General features: G+C 45.5%; 2 long non-coding RNA genes across 4 annotated transcripts in view; one reads left to right on the top strand and one right to left on the bottom strand.

The window, feature by feature from the left end:
- The window catches only part of LOC123596163, a 59,002-nt gene that overhangs the window by 23,419 nt on the left and 12,915 nt on the right, over positions 1 to 22,668 (bottom strand). The window lies entirely within an intron of this gene.
- On the top strand, positions 99 to 17,994 carry LOC123596162. Of its 2 annotated transcripts, none has more exons than XR_006711568.1 (3): positions 99 to 551; positions 2,682 to 2,886; positions 17,797 to 17,994. It is a non-coding gene; the product is annotated as an uncharacterized LOC123596162 (long non-coding RNA). The 2 variants fall into 2 exon arrangements; XR_006711569.1 differs by lacking the exon at positions 17,797 to 17,994 and adding an exon at positions 3,049 to 3,348.

The raw sequence follows: 22,668 nt of genomic DNA, 5'->3' as shown, positions 1-22,668 counted from the left end.
AACAGGTTGGGCCACCCAGGCGCCCCTAGCTTCTTTTATTATATGAAAGAAAGAACAGATGAGTAAATGATCACCCATGGAACAATAATAATCTTGATGTTTACTGTTATATCACGTTCATAACTGGGCCACAGACAGGTTCAACTTTTGGCCTCTTTCCCCTAATCTCAGGTCCAATTTCAGTTTGTTTAGGATCACCGCCATTTAAAGGGATTGAATGGATCCGGAGGAAGAGTGGATGGCCTCAGCTGCCTTGCGCACAACCACTGCTCCCACAGATGCAGCCATGAAGCCTCTGAGCTTTCAGACCAAAAACGAATTCTTCTAAAATCCCAACCAGACAAACTTAACATGTCAAGATTTCTCCAACCCTTGAGGAAAACCAAACGTGGGACGGCAACAGTCCCACTTTTGGGGACATTCTGTTCCGGATTCTGATTCAGACTCTGTTCCGGATTCTGATCCTCTCTCCCACCAGAACCAGGTGAAAGTTCAAGGCAGACTAAAGAAAGAGCCCTGCCCCAAGCAGCGTCCCTCAGCATCTCTGGGAGGTTAGCATGTATTTCTTCTGTTTATGTTGTGCTACCAGCTTGTCCGTTGACCTGTCCCTTGGTCCCTGCTCTTTCTGCCTTCAGTTGAGTCTGAGGGAATCAGGTCCTTTACAAAGGAGAAACATGAAAAAATTGGAAGGCAATTAAATGACCCTGTGCTTGCCTAGTACTTCTTATTACCAATCCAAGAGTCCGCCTGAGTTGCCATGGACATGAAGAGTTGCCACGGACATGAAGAATTAAGTCAAAAGTACCTGCCAGATACACAGATAAACTTGACTATGTAGGTCCAGAACTCTCCTTAGTTGTGAAATTTGTGACATGTCACAATGCCTACTTTGAAAACAACATGCAATTCTAGCCTGACCTTCTTTGGACTTTCTCCCTGGGGGGGGAGGGAAGCATTATCCTTCTGAGGCTCCTATAGATGCACCACTTCTTAACCTTTAAAGGATCTTAGGCACTCTTATTTTCAGAGGCCTCCCTGCATACTTCATTACAATAAAATATATCCACAATATAGCTATATTGATTCATCTAAGAAAATACTAAGGATTATAAAACTACTTCTGAATTTGTTTTAGTATAAATTATTGGCTTTTTTCCTTGTTGTTTAGTTATATATATATATAATGCATGCATGTATACATGCATATTCACCCAGATATGCATACGCACATATGTATACACACTATATCTATGAGCATAAATATTTTATATGTGTATATTCATGTGTGTGCTGAATCACACTAGGTCAGCTGACATAATGTAAAGTTTTATAAATATTTAACTTAGCATTTATTTGTTTTTTTATTTTTGAAGTTTTCTTTTTGCCCTTAGGAGCCGTTTTGTTTCGTTTTGTTTTTTCTCAAATATCAGATATTTGTATTTAAGTCCATGAAAAACTCACAGGTCCAAGATTCCCTGCTCCAAGCATCCAACGAATGAACTGGGTCAGACCACAGTCCTTTCCCCCTGGTATGTTGGAGGAAAGTCCGTTTTCGTGGAGGTTCTCCATTTGACTGTCAATCTCTCAGGACAGGGTTTTCTGTTATATTTGCAACATCTGTAGGTTCAGGGGGCCTCCGCAGAGTGGGAGGCCTTTGGACACTGTTGCAGAACTGAGATTCACCCAGAATGTTCCTCTCGCATTCTCCATTTGAGATCCTTTCTAGTTTTCACCAGATGGGAAGCATCGCAAACTTTGCTACCTGTGTCTTTTTTTTCTCCTTCACCAAAAACTTCAACTCAAATGCCACTTCATGGTAGACTTAAAATATTCCTTTCAATAGGGCTGGAATGTGAAGGTTGATACAGAACTTCAAACTTGGAATGTTATTTTCTGGGGCTGTAGCTCAGCCATGAAATTTTGCTGCAGGCAGATTTCAACATGCTAGGTCTGAGCTGGAAGATGAATGTTTCATACCTTTATTTCACTTTAAAACCAGAAGCTTTTTTTAAATATATTATTGTTTTGTACATAAAGCTGGGCAAAGATTGTTCTACAAGATTCTCTCTCAAAATTGGGTCCAATGGAGCAGTTTAGAATCTTTTTTTGTGGGAATAAAACAGACTTTGTTAAAGAACTATTACGTATTAGGCACCGGGCCGAATGCTTTTCATGTATGTTTTTAGTGCCTTTTTAACCTTGTAACAACCTTGAGGAGGGTAGATAGCATTGTTCTCACTTTGCAGATAAGGAAGCTGGAGTTGGGAAAGGTTAAAGTCTTGACCAGAGTCAAACATCAAAGACTCATCAAAGCCTGCGTTTGAAATCAATTCTTGCCACTCTACGATTATACAAAGCGCCTCAAGAGCTGATTGAAGAAAACAAGACATTAAAAGGAAATATATTCTGTATGTTGTACCTGCGGTTGTATCAGTTCTGAGAGAATTTTCCCATCAAGAAAATGAAGACAACGTAGGAGGTCCAGGAGATGGTGACTCCAGTGTCTGCATTCATGCTGGAGAGATTAATTCTCCTGATTGTCATTGCAAACCCTTCTCAACTCTCCCTCCCTTTTTACTCTTACCCTTATTTCTAGATTTTTGTTTTAGTAATTCCTATGGTTTTTACAATAGCTTTGATTCCCAGTACTTTTTCCTTCCTCTGCCTTATGTCTTCTTTAGATGTCAATGTTAGATCGGTCTCCCTACGAAGGGGACACTACCCAGATGGAACGGGGCAGTGGAAGTCTTGCTATCCCAGCCTGAAAGTGCTGAGGGCAGATGCCTGTATCCCTCAGACCCTTCAGAGATGCCTCAGCTACAGAGATACCACCTCAATCAAGTCTGCACCCCTTCCTGGGAGCCCCACATTCAGTGACCGATTAAGGTGAGATCATGAAACCTCCCAGCCATGTTGGCCTAATTCGGAACAACTCTGAAGAGTCATTCTAGCTCCAGAGCTCTTTTGAGGGGTGGGATGAGGGTGTCACATAGCACAGGTCAACTTGTCCCCATGTCCAGTCCTGCTCCCTTCCTCTCTCTCCTCCAGGTGTTCCTCCCAGGAGAACTCTTCAATAATCACGGTGTATTGAACAGTCCTTCAGAGTCAGCGTCCCGGAGAGCCCAGCCTGCAATGCCTTAGCAGGGGAAGGGGAGAAGGGAGAACTGAAGTAAGCAGGATCACTCATTCTCATGAACTGCATGTTTTCTCCTTCCAGAACTCCCAGAAACCCCACTGCTGCCACTATTTTTAGTGTTAGACCACATCTTCTCTAACCATTCATCAGTCAAAAGACATTTGGGCTCTTTCCATAGCTTGACTATTGTTGATAATGCTGTTACAAACATCGGGGTGCATGTGCTCCTTTGAATCTATATGTTTGTATCCATTTCTGATTACCACTCATAAAATTATTTAGCCAGGTGTGGCAGAAAGAGGAGTATCTGTTCGGACCCAGACTGGATCATTCTCCCATTTTGCCCTGACCAAGTTCTGTGCCCTTCTGTATCCTCATGCTTCCATGTCCCTCTACCCTGTGATGTCCTTTCCTTGTTTCAAGGCCCATCCTCCCAGTTTAGTTCCAATGTTAGTTTATGAGTCATCGGAAACAACTGCGTTAGATAACGTGGTCTGTGCAGTGTTGGACAAACCTCTGAGAATGGCGGTTCCGTCTGCATGGTTTTGCAGCCCACTGAATGCATTTGTCTCTGATTTGAGCATTTCGTGTTCCGAGTGCTATCTCTGTGCTGCATGCCACACCTTTGACTTCTACACACACACACATGACACAAGTTGAAGCGACTCACTGCTGGAGGTCTGAGCTCATGACGAGTCCTCTATAGACAGAGACAGATGGCATGACACTTTCTTGAGTTTCAACACTTGCATCCCCTGGCTGTTTAGCTGGGGATTAGCTTAGTCTGGGGACTGACATTTAGGAACTCACACTCATGATTGTGAAGGTTATGCTGGTTTGTTTTTTCCCACTGATCATCCCAAAGCACATTGACTCTGTTTTGCTTTCCTAATTTCTCAGCATGAATCTTCTGTTCTTCAGACACTAGGACTCCTGGTATTCATTGACCCGTGCTTTTCTATTCAATTTAAATGTGATCCTACAGGGGTTCTTAAGAGGACTCAATAGACAGCTACCCTCTTCCTTAAGTTCCAAATTAATGGATAAATAAAACAAAGGAGGCAGGCAGAGGGGGCCAAGGTTTGATCATTATTAAGTTAGTATTAGAGAATTGGGCTTATATCCACAGTCATTTGAACCTCCTAACACTGAGTCCCAGAACCAGTCAGCATTATCCATGCATCTCTGGGCCAGGGCCAACCTGAATCTGGAGGAGCTGAGTCACACACATGTGCTCCAATGAGCCCCTAAGAAGAGAAGCTTCTGTGCACAACCAGATTCTCCCTCTAAACACTACAATGAGGGTTACTCCTTGGCTCTGGGGGAGAGGTCAGGTGTGATACAGCAATCCATGTTTCTCCACATCAATTAAAAACACCAAGAACAGCTAACACTTGTATCTAATAACTGACCCTAGATGTATCCTATGTGACAGGCACTATTCTAAGCCCATTACGTATTTTAGCTCACTTAATCCTCGTAATAATCCTATCAGTTAGGGATTATTTCTAACCTCCACTTCAAAAGATGAGAAAACTGAGGTGCAGAGGCTAATAAGCTTGCCTGGGGTCACTCTGACAGTAAGAGGTAGAGCCAGGATTTGAACCTGAGAAGTCAGATTCTACAACCAAGACTCCGAACCGCTGAGCTGTGATGGGTTCAAGATCAACTAGGCATGCAAATTTGCTCTTTCTTAACCCTTCCCTTCTCTACAGTCCAACTCTGCCCACCTTCAAGGAAAGGTACGAGCCCGCATGCCTCCAAAAGCCTTCCCAATAAAGCAGCTCCTGAGGGTCTCCATTAGGCTTGCAGGACTTTGGCGCCCCATGAACAGCCTTCATCTTTAAGCCCATTCCTCACAGCCCGAACACTGTAGACTTTGTTCAAGTGTGGATGAAGCCAGGAATACAAGGGTGAAGCCGAGAGATAAGGTTGATTTGTTCTGATCTGTTATTAGATAACAGGTGAATGAAATGATATAGAGAAAAAAAAAACAGCAAGGAAGTACAGTCTGGTTTGTATCTTGCGACTTAACTGTGTGCTCGACATTCTACCACTTTGTGGCATTTGTATGAGTGCTGGCTCTGTGCTGGGCACTGTTCTTCGACCTGGGGAGAGAGAGCTGAAAACAAAACACACAAGCAAGCAAGCAAAACCCCCCTGCTCTCAGGGACCTTACTGTTGGGTCAGGAGGCCAGTTGAATTCTGCAATCACATAAGCGTGATACAGCACGCTGGACTAAGTATTGGGAATAAAACAAAGAAGAGGTGAAACCACCATGTCTGGGGCACGAGATGTCAAGAAGACTTTCCCCGGGAGCCATTTAGCTTACAAGTTGAAGGATGAGAGGCCACCCATGGTTTGAGTAGAGCAGGGGGCACATTCCAGGCAGAGGGGACAGGGGGGCACAGAGATTGGGGAAGAGCAGAGAGTGGAAGTGGCAGGCAGCTCTGGTGGCCAGTGCCCAGTGGAGGTAGAATTAAATGAGGCTAGAAAAGCATGGAGACCATATGAGGGAGCTTGGGGTTTATTCTAAAAGCAACGAGAGGTTTGGCTTCATGTGTAATTCATTCACTGACTCATCCACTCAATAGATATGTTTGCAAAATCTGAAAGGTGCCAGAATCTGTGCTGTGGACATTACAAAGCTGAGTAAGACAGAACCCTTCTTTCCCTCTCAATTTGTCACTTGGGGGAAATAGATAAGGAATGATTAAAATACATTTTATTATGTATTTTACATAATACCTCAAGAACACAAAATGGAATTTTAACCACGTGCACTAAAGGAAATCATGAAGGGTGACAGGGAACCAACCAGGCTGTGCCCAGGAGAGGGAAGGGCATATGCCCCAAAGAGCCCTGTGGGTCAGGAATCTCAGTTATGAGTAGGTGCAGAAAACAGCCATGGATGACCTTCAGGTGAATGGGAATAAGAAGGAAAAGGCCATGGCATGCCATTCTGACGTGTCTAGACTTTATCTCCTCGCATTAGCCTGTTTGGGCTGTTACAACAAAATACCACAGGCTCAGTGGCTTAAACAATAGTTTATTTTCTTACAGTTCTGGGGCCATGAGTCCCAAGTTAACGTCTGGTGAGAGCTCTTCTCCTGGCATACAGACAGCCGTCTTCTCACTGTGTCCTCACACTGTAGAGAGGGGGCTTCTTAGAGAAGGTGTCTTCCTGGAAGGCCAATAATCCTACTGGAACACGACCCCACCCATATGACCTCATTTAACCTAAGTACCTCTTTTCATTGATTTTTATTTCTTTAATGTTTATTTATTTTTGAGAGAGAGACAGAGTACAAATGGGGGAGGGGCGGAGAGAGAAGACACGGAATCCAAAGCAGGCTCCAGGCTCTGAGCTGTCAGCACAGAGCCTGACACGGAGCTCAAACTCACGAACCTTGAGATCATGACCTGATCCAAAGTCGATGCTTAAGTGACTGAGCCACCCAGGCACCCTGACCTAAGAACCTCTTTAGAGGCCCTACCTCCAAATACAATCACATTGGGGGTTGGGGCTTCAACACATGCATCTGTGGTAGGTGGGAGAGGGGGGCACAATCCAATCCACAGTGCTCCTGATGTGCAAAGAGCCACTGAAAGATTTTAAGCGAGAAAATAATACGATCAAACTATTAATTTAGAAAAGTCGCAGTGGTCACTGGGTTGAAACTGGATCAGAGCAAGGATAAGATTTGGGACAGGGAGAGAAATTGTGGCGCTATTTCTCATCTTCTAGGAAAAAAAATGAGGAGGACATAGGGGTGGAGAGGGGAAGCTAAGTTGCAAAATGGCTAAGGAGGTGTCCTCAGCAGGAAGCGGCAACTCCCAGGTTTCTGGTTGCAGTGATAGGACAAAAGTGGTGGCCCTCACTGAGATTAGTCGCACCGGAGAAGCAGATCTGGGGACAGTGGTGAGTAGGAAAGGAGTTCAGGCCTAGGAATATTGACTTGGGAGCAAAGGTGGATATGCACAACATTGTAAGCATCCATTCTGACGTCAAGATCATTATTGAGTATAATTTTTTTTTAATGGGGATTTTGTTGGTCAATTGAGAAGTAAACTTGAAATTCATAAGGGATAGAGACTTTGCATTTCTACAAAGAATATCTCAGTCCTTAGTCTGGATCCTGATTCTTGGTTCAGCATGGCCTGGCCTCTTCCTATCAAATTTCCACTCGTGAAAAGTTGAAGCTTTTACTATAGGGCACTGCATTAACACTGATTGTACTTCTTTCTAAAGAGCATTCGGTGGTTCGGTTTGGAGAAACAAAACTGCAGTCAGCCTGGGTACATGTGCCTTTGGAAGAGATATTAGTCACCATTTACTGAGTTCCCAGCACTGGACACTTCCCTTCAGTTAGACATACGTCCGCAGAACAACTCTGTCATTAGCTAACATATGAACTCCAAGATAACCAGCAGGATTATGAGCATCTTAATCAGACAGCCTGGATATGGCATTTTATAGATGAGAAATCTGAGACTCTGAGGAATTAATTAACTAACCCGCCCAGATCACAGAGCTGAAATAATGAAGTCAGGTTTCAAAACCACATGGCTTGGTTCAAAACCCATGCTCTTCCCCTTTCCCAAAGGAACCGCACCAGTAGAATTTTCACTCTCTTGTTTTATAAGATATTTGTTACCACTTTCCCAGTTTGGACTGTGTTTTCCTGTGCTTGGATGGGGCCCTGGGACAGGGCGACCTTTACATGCTCCACTCCCCCAGTTCTTGCCCCTCCCCCCACCCATGCACTACCAAGCATATTGGTTTCCTATGGCTGCCATAACAAATTACCGCAAACTTAGGGGCTTTAAGCAGCACACATTTATGATCCAAGGTTCTGCAGGCTAGAGGCCCAGAACCTGTCTCATTGGCTAACATCAAGGAGTCAGCAGGGCTGCAGTTCTGTCTGGAGGGTCTAAGGGAGAATCTGCCTCCTCGCTGTCAGCTCCCCCTGCCTCCCCGAGGGGTTCCTCCATCTTCAAAGCCAGCAAATCAGGTTGAGTGCTTCTCACGGGGTCAGTTTCCTCCACTTTTAAGGACCCTTGTGATTATCTTGGGCACCTGTGGCTAATGCAGCCTACTCTCTCTCTCACTTAAAGCCCACCCGATTAGCATGCTTGGTTCTACCTGCAACCTTAATGGTATTTTGTCCTGTAAGCTAACATATGCACAGGTTCTGGCGTGGACATCTCCCAGAGTTCTTGTGCAGACCACACCAACTACCTCCAGGTTCTCTGTCGGCTGAGGCTGTGTCTGAGGATAGGGACCGTGGAGATGGTTCTGATTGACTTATTAGGAAAAAAAGGGGAGGAGGGGGAGAAGGGCTACCTAAGGCATATACGATGGGCATTGTAGACAGGAGGGGAGGATTACCCTTAAGAAGATATCACTGAATTCCTGAGACCAACCAGGCTTCTTCAGAGTCTCTCCCCAGCCCTATCAAGCCGGTTTGGGTCCTCCTTCCCAGAAACCCCTGTTGGGTTTCTGAATGTGATTTGGGGAAGGTGCCTGCCTGCCACAAAGAAGGGCATAGACTTACTGCTGGATAAAGAAGCGTCTCTCATATCCCATCAAATGCCTCGAGGGAATGATGGACGGATGAAGAGATTTCAGGCTGTCATCACAACCCCTCCCCACCCGTGTTGCTCCTTCCCACTCTCCAACACCCACATTGTCCACCCAGAAATCTCCCCTAACATGTTTGTCACCAGAATCTGATTCGGGGTCACTGTGAGCACACGTGCACACACAAGCTCAGACACCCCAGGCTGTTCCTGTATGGAATCTTTCTTTCATTACAGGTTCCCCCTGTTTCCTTTTAACCCAATTTCACTCAGCCGTGTGTGCTGTGGAGAGAGAAATGTGATTGCACTCACGCTGACTTACTGAATTGAGCTGACTTACTGAATTGAGCCTCCACCCACACCCCTCTGTCTAATCTTTAACCTCCCTGGGCCTCAGTTTCCTCATTCCAGAGAGTAGAAATAATAACACCCAATTCACACATTTCTAATACATATTAAATGAAATTCTATATATGCAATTGTTTAACCCAGCACCCGACACATATTTGGTGTCAGTATCTCAATGTCTTTAGCTTCTGTTCTCATCCCCTACAAGATTCATGAGATGATAATACTTAGAGAAATAACTCAATAGCAGCAAACACTGATTATGTGTTTCTATGTGACAGGCACCACCCCACATGCTTGACATGAATCATCACATGTATGTAAGCTTATATGTGTTGCACAACCATCCGACAAGGTATGAGCCTGTTATACTAAAACCCAGAGAGGCTGAGTAACTTCTCCAAGGTCACAGGTGAAGGAAGGTGGAGGGGGATTTTAAACCCAGATGGATCAAACAATGAGGACGGCATTCTTAACTTACTTAGGAAGAGCCTGGCTTACAAATATGACAAAGGAAAAAAAGACTTTAAAAAACCTTTCAAATTTTCCATGCCTTTTCTGGCCTTCTGTCTATAATTAGCACTCCAACTTCTGGCCACCAACCAGATTTTTTCTTCCCCAAAGTTTTCTACCACCTGGATTCCACAGCCCAGGAAAAGAGGAAGCATGCTGGCCTGAGTAATCTGGATGGTCCCTGAGCCTTCTCCCATCAAAAGGCTGGCTTTCCAGGAAGCAATTAACACCTAATTCACAATTGCTGGTATCTCTGTATCTGTTCTCCAGACCTGCTGACAGTTCTTCAGCATTTTATTGTACATATCTTCTTTGGAGGCCTTTACGGGTCTATAGTCTGCTGGAAAGAGCAGTTCTGGGCTAACAGGCAGGGAAGACAACCCCTCAGAAGTCCTGTCTAAACTCAGTCTGGCAGAAGACAAGGAAGCATCTTCAACCTGGGAAGGAAAGTATATAACTGATTGGAACCCAAGATTGGCAGAGCAGGTGAGTGAGCCCCAATAACCTTGAGCACCAATATAGACTTTGGTTTGGCTGCATATTAGAATAATCTATGAAGGTTTAAAAAAAAATACTAGCGTTTGGGTCCCAACTCAGAAAACTGAATCAGCATCCCTGGGGGTGGGCCCAGCCATCAGCAGCAGTTTTTGAAATCTCCCCAGGTGATTAGTGTGTTGCTAGAGTTAAAAGCCAATGTCCTACTGCCTCTTTCACAGATGAAGAAACTGAGGCCCAGAGGAGTCATCCTTGCCTCAAAGTGACAATTGCCACCATTTGAATTGTAGCTGCTGCACACTAATGTGTAACCAACCTCAGGAAGCAATATATGATGGGAAAAAAATAAAGTTAAATATGAAAATTAGAGAAACCAAAGTACCCTCTATAAGAAGATGCATTTGCAAATAAAAGTACTCTAGAACGGCCTGCATTTAATTTTTTTTAATGTTTATTTATTTTTGAGAGAGAGAGACACACACAGAACATGAGCAGGGGAGGAACAGAGAGAGAGGGAGACACAGAATCTGAAGCAGGCTTCTTGTGAAGGTGGAGACGGAGATTGGAGTGATCCATCTAGATACCAAAGAATACCAAAGACTGGTGGCCACCACCAGAAGCCAGGATGAAGCCAGGAAGGAATCTTCCCTAGAGCATTTGGAGGGAGAATGGTCCTGCTGACACCTTGATTTGGATGCCTAACTTTCAGAATTAAGAGAATTAGAATGAAAAAAAGGAAATTTCTGTTGTACTAAGCCACCCGGTGTGTGGTACTTTGTTATGGGCAGCCCTAGTGAGCCAACATGGCCATTGACTCAACAGCATTCCTGAACTCATCTTTGAAAGTGAGTTCTGGAGACAAAATGTTGGGGTTCACAAGACACCCCCCTTCTTACGAGCTGTGCAACCTTGGACAAATTGTGTAAGTTCTCTAAGTCTCAGTTTAACTACCTGTAAAATGAGAACAAAATAGCACCTACCTCACAGAGTTGTTGTGAGGATTAATTGAGTTAATATATCTGAAGTGCTTAGCATAGTACTTGTTCTATAATAAGTGTTTAATAAATGGTAACTAATATTGTATTGGTGACATCCCAGATCTCCAATACAATAGTTGCCTGGTAATACCTCTCAATGCCTTGTGGCATTTCTGTAATAGTTAGCCAGGGCCTCTGGACCACATGAAGTGTGATTTCACTTTCTAAGGGTCACGTTTTATCCCATCACTAAGATAGGAAGCTCTTTGCTGCTAGTGCCTCACCCAGGTCCCCTTGGCCCACCCTCGAAGCCACCTGTAGACAGTTCAGCACACACTGAGGAGTCATATGTCTCTTTGCCTGAGGGTGTTCTCTAGCCACAGAGCATGCCCAACACTCCTGAGGCGGGTTAGATGGGCTTAGGGTTGACCAGAGGGAACCAAATCACTAAACACTGAGGGAAGGGATTTGTCAGATAAACAGGTCAGCTCTTTTTCTCCTCAGTAGGACAGAAGGAAAAACATGCATTTCCAGTGACTCTCCAATGTGACTGAGCTTCAGTTGTCCAGAGGAGGGACCTTCTAGATCAGGGGTCCTCAAACCATGGCTTATAGCCCCAATTCAACCAGTACCTATTTTTATAAATAAAGTTTTATTGTAACACATGTATCTGTATGTCCTTTTATCTATATGTCATCTATGACTGCCTTCAGGCTACAAGAGCAAAGCTGAGGAGCTGCAAGAGAGATTGTATGGTCCACAAAGCCTAAAACACTGGTCCTTTACAGAAGTGTGCTGACCCCTGCTAAGATTCATTGGTTTCCTTTCCTTCCCTGACTCACTTCCCCACTTATTTGCATTGCTTACGGAGCTCACCTCCCAAGTAAGCTGTGCCCAAATCCTTGTGCTGTGGTTGGCTTTTGGAATAACCCAAACTAGGACCTCTGTTAAAATAACTTCCCCATCGCAACACTCAACTCCATGCCGGCATAGAGCTCTCAAAATGTTGTTGTATAGATAGATGGATGTTGTTGTATAGATAAATGGATGGAAAATATTAAGAGGCTGCAAGGTCACCAAATTAAAGAAGCCTGTGAAAGGGGGAACTATTTGCCAGGGGCCCCTTCCCTGCTCAATTACCACCCTTGGCTTCTGAAACCCCAAGATCTCTACATCGTAAGTAAACTTGACCCTTGCAGGCACGTTCTCTGAAAGGATAAATACTCCTCCCAAGATTAGGCATGTGGTGCACAGACCCTAAGTCTGGACCTCAGCACAGGTGCTTTGATAAATTCATTGCCTAAGCAAATGACGATGACTGGAAGTAAAGTGGGGAGGGTATAGAAAGAAGAAAAGCCAAGAGACGTCACATGCTCAGCCCTCACTATGTCTGGCATTGATGTCTTATCAGTTCCCTTAGTAGATAAAAATATTTTTGAACACTTGCCAAAAGGAATGTCATATGACTAGGATTTGAGGGCAGATATGCTCTTTCCTTCATACTCGAGCCCCTTCAAATGTTTCTTAAGTGTCTTCCTCTGTGCCACTACACTCAGCATCTTCTCATACTTAGCCAATGTGAAGGCTTTGTTGCTTCCATTTGGTGTAGAGGGATCCTGCCTCCCAAGTTTGGGGGATGGTATATCACCTCATATCCAAGTGGTGGAGAGTCACTTCTGTGCTGGGAACTGTGTAAGGCACTATGGTGCCATGAGGACATACTCACATACCTCCTGAAGCTAAAGCTGCTACACCTGAAGTCCCCCTCATTGACACTGAAGACACACCCCTACAAGCTGCCTCTCCCCTATGACAGAGCCCTGTGTGGACTCTATGCCTGACCCCTTTCTGGAGACATGGGTTCTGAGACTCCTTTCCGGACCAGCTTAGGTGCAGGACTTCCCTGCGACTTGGTCAACCCTCCCTTAGACTAAACAGTAGTCTTGGATGCTTCCATACAACCTCCTCGCCCCTTCTCCTTTATATCTGAGGCTCTCCCAGCCTTCCCAAACTCCCTCCCTATTTCCTTTCTCATGGGAATTTCTCCCAATAAAATCTTTGCATGTTTAATCTCGTCCTGGTGTCTGTATCGTGAAGGACCTGAACCAACTGGGTTGGCTCATTTAAGTCTCATGATTTCTATCTCTAGTTTTTATTAAGTCCTGAGAAATTAACTAGCCCACAGTCAGGTGGTCAACCAGGAAAGGCTTTGTGCTTAACCTCAGTTTCTCCCAACTCAAACACGTCACAGTCTACACCATTCACCTTCCAAAATGGACAGTCTCCTTCCTGCCCAGAAATCTTCATGGAGATTGGTAGAAGGCATCAGGCACTTCCTGCATTACTCATGATAAACACAGAAAATAAGAATAAAATACACAGAGCCTTGAAATAATGGACAATGAGGGTAAAAAGACAAGATGAGAGGTTTACCATGTATTGGGCAGGATTCTGTGATGGAGGGAAAGAAGACAACCAACACACCCACTAATGCAAATGACACAGTGACTGAAATGCTCAAAACTATTTTGGGGATTCTGTTTAACAAGAAACTGTAAAAAAAAAATACGTGTACATTTGATGGAAAAGAAAACCTTAAAACACCATTTTTAAAAAGCAAGAGAGGGAAAAATAAAGTTGGATTCAGATCCTGGTGATGAATTTAGGATTTTTGTAAACCTGGTAACTTTGTCCTAAACTTCATAAACAGGTGAAATAATAGGCAAGTGGCAAGACTGGATGATAAAATACAGAAAGCCTCTGTGGAGCTTTCCTGTCTCATCCCCTAAGGCCCCTGGAAGCAGCAATGGAAAGGTTAATACATGGCAAAACTAATCTCTAGGAAACTCTCCAGCATCTTGACCAGAACCTACTCTGATTGGTCCAGCATCACCATAAATAGGAAATTGTCTATCAGATCATCTTCTACAGAGAACCTTCCTGACCCCCTAAATGGCATCAGCTGCCCCTCTCTCTGCCCCCTGCCATAACTCCTCTGTTAATTTCCATCACAGTCTATGCCAACCTGTACTGGCTACACACTAAGAGCACACACGCATACACATGCGCACATACACACACACACACACACACACACACACACACACATACGTGGCAGGAATTATATCTATGGTTCCCTTGCCCCATGTTTGGCACATCGTAGGAGCTCCATTTAGCCTAGCTGAATGGTTAAATGCGTAGGTGGAAGGAAGACCTGATGTATCACTGGAAATGGCACTTTTTTTTTTGTTTGTATCCTGACCAGTATGACCAAAGCATTTTCTGAAGTGGTTATTATACATCTGGATGCATCTTTCCCACGTAGTTAAATATAAAACTCTTGTCAATACACCTCGTTTATCGCCGTACCCATACTAGTTTTGAATCTTAGAGCCAATGACTTAACCTGTCCAAATATCACAGAGGCCATGGTATAATTCAGACTTTACAAGACAGCTCACATGCATGTCCACTAACAAAGTCACAACGCAGCCACAAAAGACAGGCCATAGCTAAAATGCCACTACACTGGTTTGGGAGCATTTGCTGAGTGCCTGCCATGTGCCAGAGACTTTTTCACTTAATCACATTACCTTATCCTCATAATGATGCTATGAGGTAGTTATCATTATCCCCATTTTACAGGTGAGTAAATGGGAGCTTGATAAATCTTACCCAAAGATAAACAGATAAGCATGACCAGGATCCCGATCCAGGACTGCTGAATTCAGTTGAATGCCTTTCCACCTAAACCCTAAACCAGGTCTTCTGACTCAAAGCCAAAGTCTGGTCTTCTCTGTGACAAGTGGGTGGCCAGGGAACTCAGACTCTCCTGAATATTCCCTGAGGGGTGTAGAGTTGCAGTTCTGAGTGTGCAGAAAGAAGAGCGCAGGATGATTCTAGGAGATACCACCCAAACACACTGGGCTGGAGACTAGCTGCTTTCATTTGCTTGATGTCCAAGAAATGCTCCCAACACCTTTTGCCTACAGCCCAGAGGCATGCAGAGTTCAGAGATGCGAGAGCACATACTCCCTGAAGACCGGGACCATGCCTTGCATCCCTCTGTCATAAACACCAGGCTCAAAAATTGTACATGGACTTCAAACAAACTATATTTTAAAGCCAGTGCTTTTCAATGTAAGCGCATTTTTCTAAGCAACAAGGAAATGGGAGGAGGGAAAAGAACAAAAACTATGAAAATTGGAGAGGGTCCAAAGTGAGTATGAAGAGATTTATTTAAGAGAGAAAAATGAAAGGAGCCAAAATGCATGACTTGGCTAGCAGACAAAACATAAAGAGTGTAAGAGCCTAGAGATATTGGAAAGGCACAAACAAGAGGAGCACCATTTCATATTTTGTATTCAAGCACAATAAGCATAGTGTTCTATTAGTTTCAGGTGTACAATCATATGGTTTTTAATGTTGTGGACAGTTGGGAGTAACCAGGGTAAATGGTCTGGGATAGGAAATGGACTAGCCGGCAGGGTCCAGAAACAGAGAAGTGGTTTGCAATGGCAAATTTAGAATCCCAAGCTTCCCGATTTAATTCTCAACATGATCTTGGCAAGCCAATGCACTCATTCATTCATCCATCTAACAGTATTCATTGAGCAGCTGCTATGTACCCAGAGCTCTGCACATAGCGGCCTGGCTACCTGCCCAGTGAAGCTCACCATCTTCCAGAGAAGAGACACATTAAGATTTAGCAGTGGTAGAGAGTGGAGAGTTTCACTGTGGGAGCTGTAGGAGCACATACAGGGGTTTACAAGACACGGAGGTCTCCCTGGGGAAGAGATGGTTAAACTGAGACTACAAGAATGAGGAGACGTTTGTCAGTGCAGATAGAGGTGGAAAGGATTCCAGAAAGAAAGAAATGCATGTGAGTGGCTCCTGGGTGGCTCAGTTGGTTGAGCATCCGACTTCGGCTCAGGTCATGATCTCACAGTTCATGAGTTTCAGCTCCGCGTTGGGCTCTGTGCTGACAGTTTGCAGCCTGGAGCCTGCTTCGGATTCTGCGTCTCCCTCTCTCTCTGCTCCTCCCCCGCTCAGGCTCTCTCTCTCTCTCCTTCAAAAATAAATTAAAACATTAAAATTTTTTTAAAGAAGGAGATGCATGTGAGAAAGTGCTACAGATGGCATGTTTATATCCTCCCCAAATGCATATATTGAAGCCCTAACCCCCAACGTGGTGGTATTTGCAGGTGGACCTTTGGGATGTAATTAGAATTGGATGAGGTCATGAGTATGGGGCCTCCGTGATCTGCATAGGAAGAGGAAGAGACCAGAGCTCTCTTTCTCTTGCTACCATGTGAGGACAAAGTCAGAAGGTGGCCATCTGACAGCCAGGAAGAGGGCTCTCACCAGCATCCAACAATGCTGATACCCTGATCTTAGACTTCCAGCCTCCAGAACTAAAAGAAGATCAATCTCTGTTGTTTAAGCCACCTGGTCTGTGACATTTTGTTGCAGTACCCGAGCTGGCTGAGACAGAAAGGAAGGAGGTGAGAGAGAGAGAGAGAGAGAGAGAGTTGCTGCTAGAGAATTGAAAGGTTAGCATGGGGGGGAGGGGTGGTAGGAGGGGCTGGTGGGGTGGGATTCAAGAGAGGGGCAGGCAAGGGCCAGGACTAGCCTTTTATGCAAGGCATCTTTTTTTTTTTTTAATTTTTTTTTCAACGCTTATTTATTTTTGGGACAGAGAGAGACAGAGCATGAACGGGGGAGGGGCAGAGAGACAGGGAGACACAGAATCGGAAACAGGCTCCAGGCTCTGAGCCATCAGCCCAGAGCCTGATGCGGGGCTCGAACTCACGGACCGCAAGATCGTGACCTGGCTGAAGTCGGACGCTTAACCGACTGCGCCACCCAGGCGCCCCTATGCAAGGCATCTTAAGACCAAAAGGGAGCTGGTAAAGGGTGATGAGCCAGGTTGCTGTAGGATCAGATGGATATTCTAGAAAGTTCTTTGGGGCAGAAATGTGAAGAAAAGATTGGATCAGCGTGAATGGATCCAGGAAGAACAGACTAGAAGCTGTTCACTAGTCCATGAAAAATAATTTAAAACCTTCCCTGTGACAGTGACACATGAGCTGAGTGCCAACAGATGAGTAGAAAATTGTGAAGGGAAATCCTGGCAGCTTCACAGCCCAGGCAAGGCAGGAATGCATAAGGGACAGAGACCATCAGAACAGCAAGAACCTCTTGTGGCTGCAGAGTGGCATGAGTGAGCAGGAGTGACAGGTGAAGACATGAAACGCCTTGTGCATTAAACCAGGGGGTAGAGACTTTCCACTATAAGCCAGGAGGAAGGAGCAGAAATTTGAGACCAGAAATACCAGGGTTCAAATCACAGCTGTGCCACAGCCTGTGTGCTCATGACCAATTGACTAATGACTGGGCCTCAGCTTCCTCACCTGTAAAATGGGAACTCTGTATTGAGCAAAAAGTTAGGTGCTCAGGGACACCTGAAGACATGATTGCACTTCTAAGGGGTCTAGAGGACACATATAAGCAGGGGACCACATTCTGGGTATTCTCTGGACATCACATGAACATACTTCTGCTTGTCTTCTCCAGAGAGCTCAGAGAGGTTAACCTTGGACCTATCCAATGGGGTTGAGTAGCCAAAGCCCCCAAAGGCTCATGTCATGTTAAAATGTAGTTTTTCTTAGAACACAGAGCTAAGCAATGTGAAAGCTCTATGGGGTCTCTGATTCTCTGTCCAATGTCTTCTTGAACTCAAGGTGCTTTAAGGTATCTACCTGGAAACAACAGGTCTCTTCATACTCAAGTACCATCCTATACCCTGACCAACACATGTCATGACCTACATGAGAATGTCAGCAAGGAGACTGGCGACGATTGGGTGCGCCCTTTCAGCACTAAGTTCCTCTTCCCCCTTCCTGGGCCTCCTGCAGACAGTGCTCTTACTTGACCCACCAAACTCCAACCAGGCTGGACTTCTTCACTGCATGTCCTACAGCCTGTGGCCAGATGATTTACTGGCCTGCCAGGGAGGGCCTATGGCAAAGAGGTAACCTTGGAATTCTAACCATCGTGATCAAAGCCCATTCCACTGAGCAGGTGTGCGATCACCCCACACCCCCCACCAAGTTACTTTCTCTGTGTCTGGTTTCCTCATCTGCAACATGGGGATAATAATCCACCTCATGGGGTGCCTGTGAGGATCGCACGAATTAACATGTGTAAAGTATTTAATAAATGTCGACTATCTCTATGATGACAATGGTGAAGATGATGGTGAGTTTGGGGCCACTAAAGGTTGAGGAAGCCTGATTCTACTTCTTTGGAAGAAAGGTTGGTGGGTTGTACAGGGGCCCCCTGCCTCACCGTGTTTCACTAGTGTTCGCACACTGGAATATCCGGCCTGGACCCCAACTATTTAAAGTCAAGCTAGTGCAAAAGGCAAATCTCTACAAGACAGTCATCCATGGTAAGTTTCCCTGACCTTCTAGGAAGTCAAAACATCCAAGCAGAAAGAATGAACCCACGCTGATGTCCTGATCTTAGAGGAAGGACATCTAAGGCCAGAGAGGGACAATTAGCCAGAGAGGGCTAATTGTCAGGACTCTTGACAATTAGCCTCATGGCCACACAAATCTGTCATGAAGGGACCCACAAAATTACCAGAATTCACTGAAGACCTACAATGCACCAGGCCCAGGTTAGAGGGTTTGACATTCACGATTTCATCACATCCTTACAACGAAACTGAAAGTGGATGCCATTATCCCCGTTTTTGTGTAAGGAAATAACGACCAAAGTCATAAACCCATACAAATGTGCACTACAGGCAAGTCCTCTTCTAGTGTGTGTGTGTGTGTGTGTGTGTGTGTGTGTGTGTACTCATTTGCTCATTGGATGCTCATAACACCTTGAAGAGGCACAATATTGTTCCCTTTCCACATAAAGACACTGAGGCACAGAACATTAAGTAGTGTGCTCGTATAACAGAGTCTGTGAGTGACAGATTTCAAAAGCGAATCCTGGAAGCTGGAGAAATGAGAGATCATTTCTCAACTGAAGGGGGACATAGTCCTTTACCTTGCCTGAATAGAGTCATGATTCAACTCAAGCCCAGATGATTCTGAGAACCTGGGTCTCCCATCCCTCCACACACATTCCTGGCCCCTCCTGGTGTCTAGCCGTGTCTGAGGCTCTGAGATCATGTAATGGCATTTCTAGGGGTTTCTTTGAGCAGTTGAGCCCAGAAGAGGAGCCCTGAAAAATCTCCAGGGCTGGGAGCCTGCCGAGTCCAGTGGGAACCGCATTGGGGATTAAGAGAAGAGAACACGATTTTGTTCCTGCCTGGCCCCTGGCCAGGATCCTGAGATTAGCAGAATAACTGCCAGATGGGTTCCTGAATTTCTGTGCATTCCAATTACCAACATCTAAAAGCCCATTTCCCATTCCAAGCCCAGAGCAACTCGCGGCAAATGTCATCCTTGCTCCGAGAACGCTCACCTCGCCGGGTGGGTCACTTCAATTTCCGAGCTGGCACATTGGCATGGTGGGCTCTTTCTTCCTCCTCTTCTGGCTCTTTATGTTTCTGTTTTCACTGAGCTGAGCTCTGTGAGATGAGGGGCTGCTCCCAACCCTGCCCATAGCCCCAAACCCCCTGCCCGCCACACAATGGACAAGGAACAACGGCCCCCCTATGGGCAGAGCCCGAGGCGCACTGGCGGGCCAGGAAGCCTGTGCAGCAGACCCACACGCCAGCTCCTGCCGCTGGCCAGCTCCCCAGTGTGCCAGCTGGGGCTTTTCACTAATGTCAAAGCACAGCACCTCTTTATAAAGCAGCGCCCCGCCCAGTCTGCAGGCCCCCCCTCAAACCTCAGAAAGGCTTTCTTCTCCAATGGCGCCAGGCCCACGCTACTGCACTGGGGGCCCTCAGACACTGGACTCCTGGCCTGGAATGATGGGGGACTCTTTGTCATTTCATTGCAACAAACACAGCATATCTACTAGGACTTGTGTTTGGAGCTCTTGGGTGAAGAGAAGCCAAGGAAAACAGTGACTTCAGAATACCCACTATCTAGGAAAGGAAGGGTGAGGCAGGGAGGGAAGGAGGGTCCTCACAGAAAGACAGAGGCAGAACAGAACAGCCTGAAGTTTGTTTAAATAAAAAAGTAGTGAGAATCATAATCTATTACAAGGGACCACAAAGCGCAGTGCTGCAGGTGGGAGTGGGGTGCAAATCCAGTCTGCCACTTATTTTTATAAATAAAGTTTTATTGGAACACAGCCATACCCATTTATTTACATATCGTGCATGGCCATTGTTGCCCTACAATGGCAAAGCTGAGAGACTGTATATACACTATAAGCTCGAATTATTTACCGTTTTGCCTTTAATAGAAAAATTCTGGGGCGCCCGGGTGGCTCAGTCAGTTGAGCGTCCGACTTCGGCTCAGGTCATGATCTCACAGTTTGTGAGTTCGAAGCCCGCGTCAGGCTCTGTGCTGACAGCTCAGAGCCTGGAGCCTGCTTCAGATTCTGTGTCTCCCTCTCTCTCTGCCCCATCTCCACTCATGCTCTGTCTCTCTCTGTCTTAAAAATAAGTAAAACATTAAAAAGAAAAAAGGAAAAGAAAAATGCTTCTGATCCTCAATCTTCCTGGGAATTTCCCATGTTTAATTCCACGTGAGAGTGACAACAACCCCACTTTGCAGATAGACACATAGAGAAGTTAAACAAGCGACTGCTCAAGGCACAAAGAAATGAAGAGAAGTATCTGTACTTGACCCAAAGGCATTTGCTTTTCCTCCACACCCGTGGGCTGAGACTTATGTTCAGTCTCTAGGTTAGCAAAAGATTCTGATTAATGGCAAGGGGTTGGAGAAAACATACCCAGTGAGGAGGAATGGCTTGGGGGACAGCAGAGTGGCAGGAATGGGCACAGCACTAACAGGGGAGAACTAGAGAAGGAACATGAGAATTGCAGAGCCAGAAGGAGCCCTCAAGGTCAAGCTCATAAAAGTCTGTCTGAATCAGCTTGGGCTGCTGTACTAAAATACCATAAACACTGGTGCTTAAGTAACAGACATTTATTTCTCACAGCTCTGCAGGCTGGAAGTCCAAGATCAAAGTGCAGGCAGTCGGTTCCTGCTGAGAGCTTGCTTCCGACCCTCTCCCTGTGTCCTCCCACAGGGAGGGGCTCCACCCTCAAGACCTCACCTAAACCCAATCACCTCTCAAAAGCCCACCTGCAAGTATCATCACATTCTGGATCAAGGCTTCAACATGTGAATTTGGGTGGGGGTGGAGGTGCACAAACATTCAGTCCATATACCCTGTCAAACTACCAAGGAGACTAGAGACCAGAGAAGCAAAGCAATGTACCAAAGGTCACACAGAAAAAAAAAAAGGCCACGAAATAAACTCTTAGAACACTCTTAGAACTTTGCAGAGTCTGGGACCTTTCTGGGCCAAGCATGCCTCCCTATCAGAAGTCCTGTGTTTACTCTGAGCCGGTCATAGTCCCCAGGAGCCCTGGAGCCACATGCCCCTTCACACTGTTTGGAGTCATAATCAAATTGGTTGCAGCCTTGATGTTTGTTTTAACTGTACACCCTCATGTGACAGTAATTTCTGTTTGACCAGGCACAGAGAAAGGACACAGGACTGGAAACCAGCAGACCTGACATCCTGTTTGCCACTGGCTTCATGTGTGACCGTGGACGAGTCACTTAAACACTCTGGCCCCGGTCTCCTGCTATGGAAAACGCGGGGGGCTGGGACAGACAACAATTTCCCTTGAGCTCACATTGTTCCTACTGCATGAGATTGATTAATACAGAAGCCATTAAGGAATCCAAAGACGCCACACCACTTGCGTGGCTGGCCTTGTCTACTGATGTCACCAAATCAAGAATCAGGACTGTTTCATTTGAATTTGTGAAACGTAAAATATCTATAAACCAGAATTCAGGCATTCATTCCACCAAAAAAGTATTATCGAGCTTAATTTTTATCAGGATTCGCACTACATGCTAGGATGCAACTGTGAATAAAACAGAGGGGCGATGGTGGAGCGCCAGGTGGTATGACAAATGCCACACACGAGAGGCGGTTGAGAGTCGCTGCACCAAGTGTCTCCAGAGCCAGACAACATGGGTTCAAAACCTGACCTCACCTACTTACCTGTATGGCCACAGACAAGTTATTTAACTTCTCTGAGGCAGAGTCCTCATCCGTAAAACAGAGATGAAAACGGTGTCTGCGTCAGGGTTGTGGAGGAAGATCAACTGAGTTAGCTCTTGTAAAATTCTTCAAGGAGTGCCTAGGTGAAGCCCCGTGAACATGATGACGATGATGATGGAGATGGAGATGCTGTAGATGACAAAGGAGAAAAAAGAAAAGCACCTATGCGATCCAGGACAGGAGTGGAGCGAGGTAAGCAGTGAAGGCTCCCCAAAGGAAGGGACATTAAAACGAAAGCCCAACGATGAGTCAGAGTAGAGTTGGGGGGTGAGGTGGGGATGAGAAGTCTTCTGGAAAGCGGCAGTGGGGTGCACAAAGGTCCCGAGACAGGAAGAATGAGAATTTGGGGGAAACATCAAGAGCACTTACAGGTTAGGATGGGGTGATGAGCC

This window comes from Leopardus geoffroyi, chromosome B1 (genome assembly GCF_018350155.1).
Source record: "Leopardus geoffroyi isolate Oge1 chromosome B1, O.geoffroyi_Oge1_pat1.0, whole genome shotgun sequence".
Lineage (NCBI taxonomy): Eukaryota > Metazoa > Chordata > Mammalia > Carnivora > Felidae > Leopardus > Leopardus geoffroyi.
This window is presented reverse-complemented; position numbering and strand designations above follow the sequence as displayed.